Here is a 7,120-nt window from a genome sequence, read left to right as displayed (position 1 = left end):
TCAGGAAGTCCATTTCCAAGCATATCTCTCAGACAAGTAGAGCTAGATGCCAGGGGCTGCCAGCACCGTGTTCCCACCATGTTCCGGGGGCTGCGGAGAACCTCAGCGTCTGTCACCAGCACAGAGGATGATGACTCTCCTCTGGCCTGAGCAGCCGGGGTTTGCCCTGTGGCTGCTCACCTCATTAGCACAAGACCTTGGGTCAGGCCCCAGCCTAAAAACAACCAATTACGAAATACTGTTGGATCTAGAGAATGCAGTAAATGAGAGCATTTGCCGCTCTTGCGAAGGCCTGGGCCCCCAGTGCCTGCAGCTCCAGTTCTGGGGCGTCCTAAGCCTTTTCCAGCTTCACCTCTCCCACCAACAGAAACAAGTCTTTAAAACAGCACACACACACGGCGGGCATGGACTGCGGGCTGGGGTGTCCCCGAATCATCGCGTTCATGAAGGCGGAGGGTAGAAGGGGGTCTGGGGACTGTGGGGGTGGGTGGGAGGGGTGGGGACTGTGTGTGTGAAGGAGATGGTATCTAACAAGAACAGACTGTTCACGGAGAAAGCCTCTAGAAAGGGGGTGCACAGCACTGGGGGAGTGCTGAATGCCACGGAATTGGCGCTTAAGGAGGAAGATGGTCTATCCTTAACTTGTCCTGTCACTATGTCCAAAAACCCATTAGTAAGCCTCGAAGGACTCGGGTGTGGCTGTCCTGGGAGGAGATGCCGAAAGTCTACCAAGCACAGCAGTCCCCGGTGGCTTTGCATTTAAGGAACATTGAAGCCGGCCTGGCAGGATGACGATAGTGATTCTCGGAAGGGACATTTTCGACGCCCCCTGTGGCTGTCAGAGTGTGGAAGCTCGGGAACTGATGGGTTCCTAGGACTCTCACTCCGGGAGGGGAAAGGGCTGGAGCCACGGCAGCCGGAGGAGGCTGGCGGGCTCTTCCACAGCTGGAGACCACACCTCGGGTCCTGCGCGGCGATGCTCCTGCCTCATGTCCCTGCTATGGCGGCTCAGCTCCTGGCAAAGCGAGCCACAGTGCTGCCCTGTCCCGAACTGTCTGAAGTCTTCCTCGTGGTCCTCGGTGGCCCTTCACCACTGAGCGGCTAGGCCGAGCTCAGTCTCCAGAGGAGCCAGATATGGCGGCTTCTCCTCTTTTTACACTTAATTGATTTTTATTTTATGTGCACCGGTGTTCTGCCTGCAAGAATGACTATGTGAGGGTGTCAGATCCCATGTGGGTGCTGGGAACTGAACCTGGGTCCTTTGGGAGAACAACCAGCGAGCCAGCGGCTGAGCCGCCTCTCCAGCCCTGAGACCCTGGTTTCTTTTCTTTTCTTTCTTTCTCTTCTTTTTTTCCCTTCCTTTTTTGTTTTTGTTTTGTTTTGTGTGTTTCAACACCAGGTCTCACTATGTAGGGTGGCTGTCCTGGAATTCACCGTGTAGACCAGACTGGCCTCCAAGTCCTCTGGGAGCACAGTCAGTGCTCTTAACCACTGAGCTGTCTCTCCAGCTGGAGGCTTGTCTTCTTGTCTCCCGCAGTCTCCTGATTAAGGTGGCAGTGGAGTCTGCCTGGGGGCTGCTGTGAGGGTCACTGAGGCCAGGCTGGGCCCAGTTACAGCCCATGCACCTTCATCGCCATCTGCCATGGTCATATCGAAATGACTGCCTCCTTCTTAAAAAGGGGAAAACGGGGCTGGAGAGATGGCTCAGTGGTTAAGAGCACTGTCTGCTCTTCCAACGGACCCGGGTTCAGCTCCTGGCACTCACATGGCAGCTCACAACTGTCTGTAACTCCAATTCCAAGGAATCTGACACCGTCACACTAATGCACATAAAATTAAATAAATTTTATTTTTTTAAAAAATGGGGAAAGCCTTTGTGCCACCGCCTGGTAGGTCACCCGTGAGCCAGGGGCCTCGGAGGGAAAGCCACACTCACCCCTATGGGGCACAGCCCAGCTTCCCTCCTCCTCGCCCTGCCAGCTCAGAGTGAGCACCAGAGTTGCCAGGCTGGGTGACGGGCTCGACACAGACTAAAGCCATGTGGCAGAAGGTGGTGACTAACTAGTCTTCACGGACAGCCAGGGGCCTCTTTCCTGGGGGTGGGGACAGGAGTGACTGATCTGGGGAGAGGGTGTGGCTTGGATGTACTGGACAAACTGAACAAGTCCCTACATGATCTGGGATTCCCCCAGTTATGAAGGCCTGCTGGGCTGAGCCTTCCTCCAGGCCCGGATCTCCACCTCCCACAGTGCCTCCCTCCCCTCCCTGTGCTGGCCAGAGAGCTGCAGAGTCCTGCCTGCCCCTCTCTGGTGGCTCTCCCTGCCTGGCCCCTCCCTTGCAGCCCCCCTCCTCAAGGCTCCCCGTCTGGGTTCAAGTGTGCGACTTCAGTCAATGCCCTCGTCCAGGCGGTGCTGCTGACCAGGCTCACCAGCTGCAGGTGATGTGTCCAGTGCCAGGGAACCCCTTGGCATAGTCAGGGCCAAACTGGAGTGCCCAGAAATAGGTGGAGGATAGCCACAGCCTCAAGATGTAAACAAGCCGGGAAGAGAAGACGTGGGTGTCAGACTGTGAATCCCCAGCCGGTCAGCCCTGCAGAATGGAAGACAGGCAGAGGTAAGCCTCCCAGGACAAGGGAAGCTGGGGCTGGGGCCCGGGCCCAGAACACCGGGAAGGTCTGGGAAAATGAGCATAGCGTGGTGGTAACCCTTCCCGCTGGCGCCGGAGCCCCAGGGAGCCCCTGGCCACAGGTCACGTCAATGTTCTCAGAAAATCTATGTGTATGTATGAGGGTGTCCAGAGCTGGGACAGCATGGGTCTGAGTCCTTGCTCACCACCCTCTGGCCCTGGGCACTGGGTGGGGCCTAGGCCAGGACTGCCAGGACACTGGGCCCAGGGCCTCCTAATCCTGGTCTCTATCCCATTGGAGCTTCACTGTTCCCTTTTCCACTCCTGCCTTTGAGGCCTTTCTTTCATCTCAGCCTGTGACTCAGCATCTTTGGGCCAAGGGCCATGTGGATTACGTTATGGGGTGGGGATGGGGCAGCTCTCAGGACAGAGCCATGCTAGGGACCTGTGGGGTGGCTGGCAGGCTGTGGAACTAGCCAACTCTGATGGTGGAGTGCCAGTTGATGGGAGCTGGGAGGGAAAGGTGGCCTTTGCAGGGAGGACGGGCTTCCCAGGGCAGATGTGGGGGTCTGGGAAGGGCTGGGGCTATTTGAGGAGCCCTGCATTCTCCCACCACACTGGGCAGCACGGCCTCACTGACCATCTGGCATGGTTACTGGAACTGTGTATGAGTGATGACCATCGGCTTCCAGCACTGGGAGAAGGGGCACCCAGTCAGCAGTCAGACAGGAAGGGGGCAGGCAAGCCACACAAGGAACCCCGGGGCAGCAGGCACGCCAAAGGTGGGACATCAGTTCCTGATTGAGATACCTCCATAGAACAGTTCTCCGGCAGACAGGCTTTTCCGCCTGCGGGTCAGACCTCTGATGCTCCAGAGCCCTCATCTGACCCCAGGTCCTGTAACTCTCAAGGACGGGCTTGACCCCATGGAGCTGAGAGCCACACTGCTTCCCCTCCCCACCCATTTCAGGCCCATGTCAGTCACCACCTTCTCACTCCTCCCCAGGCTACATAGCAGCCAGGGTGTCTGTGCCCAGGGCTAGGAAGCAGGACCCCATCGGGGTTGTATCAGGAGACTGGTGATGACCCCAACCACCACCTGCTCAGGACAACGGACTGTGCTTCCTGGTACACACATTCCTGAGAACTCCACCGCATGTACTTTCTGGAGGGCCAAGCAGCATTGACACTTGCCAGTCTTGCAGCTCAGGAACTCAAGAAGCTTGTTTCTATGGGCACCCTGAACCCAACACCCCCTGGGAGTGCAACTCCAGAACTTGGTAGGTACATCCCAGAGGGTCACAGGATGGCCCGCCTGCACCTCAGTCTATGCCCAAGCTCTTGCCTGCCCACCGGGGCCCAGCCAGCCCTGATAGCCCTGGCATGACGTGCTTTCCCTGTAAGCAGGGGAGGGGCTATGACCTGCTTTTTCCCCAGGCAGGAACAAGCGCCATGCTGTGACGGCGCTTTGGTGAGCAAGTACCCTGAAATCACCTTTCTCCATGGGGAAATCAAGGCAGGAACAGCAGAGGGCCCAGGTCCTGTGCATCTCTCTAGATCAGCTGCCCCTTTTTTGGTTTGTGAGCCCAGGTGGGTAGAGACAGCCACAGTTGGGTGGGGCATACAGCCTTTATCTCTTACTGGTTCTGCCAGGGTGAGGATAGACAAGGACTGCTCTTCCAGATGAAGAAGATGGCCTTAGTGATGGGTACATCACTGCCAGACAAGGATACTGAGTTGTTATCCTCAGGCTTACCATCATACTGTGCCCCAATTTGATCCTGCCTGGTAGGGAGGGAGATAGGACAAGGTCATCCCTATCCCTGGACCCAGGCCCAGTGCCAACACCGGGCTGCCCACAGAAGGCAAGGCTGATGCGAAGTGGCCAGAGCCTATTGGTCCCAGAGTCTGTCAGTTACTTCAAGTGCTCTGAGTAAATGCAGGTGTTCTAGGCCTCTGGACAGAGAGAGGGTGTCACCTGAAAGGCCCTTCAGACCCTGGATGGGGACAAGAGCACATCACTGAGTGGAGCAAGAGCAAGTGACAGCGGTGGCAGAGCCCAGGGCCTGCCCATGCGGCTTCCCTGCCTAGCTCCTTTTATGCTCAGCTGTCCTGTACTGGCCTGCTGGCCTAGTGGGAAGCCAAGCCAAGCAGCTTCAGGATAAGGACCTGCTAGGCCACACCTTGCCCTGAGTGTCACAGTAGCCAACAGCGGGAAGAATGAATCTCAGCAAAGCTGAACAGTGTTGTGGGTATAACCATGATGTTGTTCTGGTCCCAGGTGTGGGATGTGGAGCTGATTCAGAGGGTCCACAGCAGCAGACTATTTGCCTCGTGCGGGCTCTGAGAGGGGCTCTTTGCCAGCTGCAGATAGTTTAAAGCTGAGGACTCTGGAGAGGGAATAAAGGCCAGAGCCCAGAGAGTGAGGAGAACAAGGCTGTGCTGCTTCCTCCTGCTGCTCCTGTTGCTGTTGAGAAACAAGAAATTGGAGATCTCCTGAAACAAGGACTGGCCTGGCTCCAAGGAACCCGAGGACCCTGACCAGCAGGAAGCAGCTAAGAACTGTGTCCCCCTCTCCCACTAACCCCCTCTCTCTCTTACCTGGTGTTCGGGTGTTGGAAGGGATTGGGGTGGAGTAGGGAGCAAGAGATATAAGAGACATAAATAAAAGAGTTTTAAAAAGTATGCCAGCAGAAAGGGGTGAGTTCTCCCTAGTCTGAGGGGTTTCTGGGCAGGGGGGAGCTGGCTTCATAGGCTTGGGCAGGTCTGCTGGGCAGAGCCAGTATGGGACTCTCCATGGCTGCCCTGAGGTCTGGCTCCAGTGCCCTCATGCCTAGCTTCCGGCCACAAACCCCTGGGGCTGCTAGGAATGTATTTGGTGGCATATGGAACAGCCATGAGCAAAAGTCCACCATAGACATACATAAAGACATCTGACTGGGCTGGGGAGATGGCTCAGAGGTTAAGAGCACTGGCTGCTCTTCCAGAGGTCCTGAGTTCAATTCACACGGTGGTGTCCTCTTCTGTCATGCAGACAGAACACTGTATAAATAAATATATCTTTAAAGGCAGCTGACCAAGCTGTCTACTCAGACTCAATCTCTCAGCTGCTCTGTGCCTCAGTTTCCCTACTGTGTGTGCGTGTGCATGAGTGATTACAGGGCACCTTCTCAAAAGGCTCTGGTATGAATCCTTGAGGATCTTTGCTGAAACTGGGGGGCCTGCTCATAACTATTCGGGGAACGCCTCAGCCTACTCCCTTCCAGGGCTGCCAACAGCTGTGCCACGCTCACAAAGGGGCATCTTCCACCACTTCTAGGAAGTAAAAGGCCTATCTCCCAAAACTGGAGTACTTCCTACAAATCAGTTTCCTGCTTTAGAATTTTCTAAATTGATGAGCTGGGTGGTGGCAGTTTCTCAGCAGAAATCAGATGTCCCCAATATGGCTCCAGGTAGGCAACTTGCTCTGGGGGTCCCCGGGCACCACATCTTGAACACTGTAATTACAGACACCGTGCCCAGCCCACAGTTGTCGCTAAATGCTCCCCTCCCCCAGACGTCTTCTGACAAACACCGTCGTAATGTAGGCACGTGCGTGTCTGAGCACAACAGTGTACATGCTCTCCCGTCTTTCCATGGCGGATGGGCTGGTTTATGCCAACCTGGCACAAGCTGGAGTCACAGAGGGGAGGGAGCCTCAGCTGAGAAAATGCCTGTCAGACAGGGCTGCGGGCCAGCCTGTGGGGAGTTTTCTTCACTGGTGGCTGATGGGGGAGGGCCCAGGCCACGGTGGGTGCCCCCCGCCCCGGCTGGTGGTTTTGAGTTCTGTGAGAAAGCAGGCAGCACCCCTCATGTCCCCCCATTCCAGCCTCCAGGTTCCTGCCCTGTTTGACTTCCTGTCATGACTTCTCTGATGAACAGAGCTGTGGAAGTGTAAGTTAAACCCTTTCCTCCCCATGGTTTTGGTCATGGGGTTTCATCAAAGCAGTAGTGACCCTGACTTGAGACAGGTGGATTCTGGGGACTCGCGCTGACAAGCTTGTATGACGGAGTGTTTTACCTGTTAAGCCATCTTGCCAACCCAGCCAGAACCACACCTCAAGGAAAAAGCAAGCTGCAGCCTGTGATATGGCCCGAGGCTGACCTCAGCCTGTGTGTGCAGGCCCTCAGGCACTGTGGGCCCCTCCATCACATCTGCCCTCAGGCTGTGACAGCACAGCCTTTCCTTTGGTCCTGGGTACACCCTTCTGCTCTGAAGCCGGGAACCACGAGCTGAGTCCCCACACGCTAAGCTACCAGTAGACAGGAGCAATAAGGCCACGACACTGCGATCTAGTGAGGAGCTGCCGCCTCTGCTAAGCCCGGGCACAGGGCAGGGCCCTCCCGGGCAGCAGCTTCGAGAAAGTGGCAGCTTCGAGAAAGCGGCAGCGTGGACTGGTAGCCAGCTGTAGCTGAACACCCTCCTGGTGGCTCACAGTCACTGTGAACTCCAGTT

The 7,120-nt window shown here is 56.3% G+C and overlaps 1 long non-coding RNA gene across 1 annotated transcript; it reads left to right on the top strand.

Annotated features, from left to right (window-relative positions):
* The first annotated feature begins 556 nt into the window (after positions 1-556).
* On the top strand, positions 557-5,719 carry LOC132655084 (uncharacterized). Its single transcript, XR_009592667.1, has 3 exons — positions 557-2,613; positions 3,632-3,905; positions 4,907-5,719. It is a non-coding gene; the product is annotated as an uncharacterized LOC132655084 (long non-coding RNA).
* Positions 5,720-7,120: the final 1,401 nt, after the last annotated feature.

The sequence above is a fragment of the Meriones unguiculatus genome, chromosome 7 (assembly GCF_030254825.1).
Source record: "Meriones unguiculatus strain TT.TT164.6M chromosome 7, Bangor_MerUng_6.1, whole genome shotgun sequence".
NCBI lineage: Eukaryota > Metazoa > Chordata > Mammalia > Rodentia > Muridae > Meriones > Meriones unguiculatus.
Note: the sequence above shows the minus strand (reverse complement) of the source record. Positions and strands in the feature narration are given on the sequence as shown.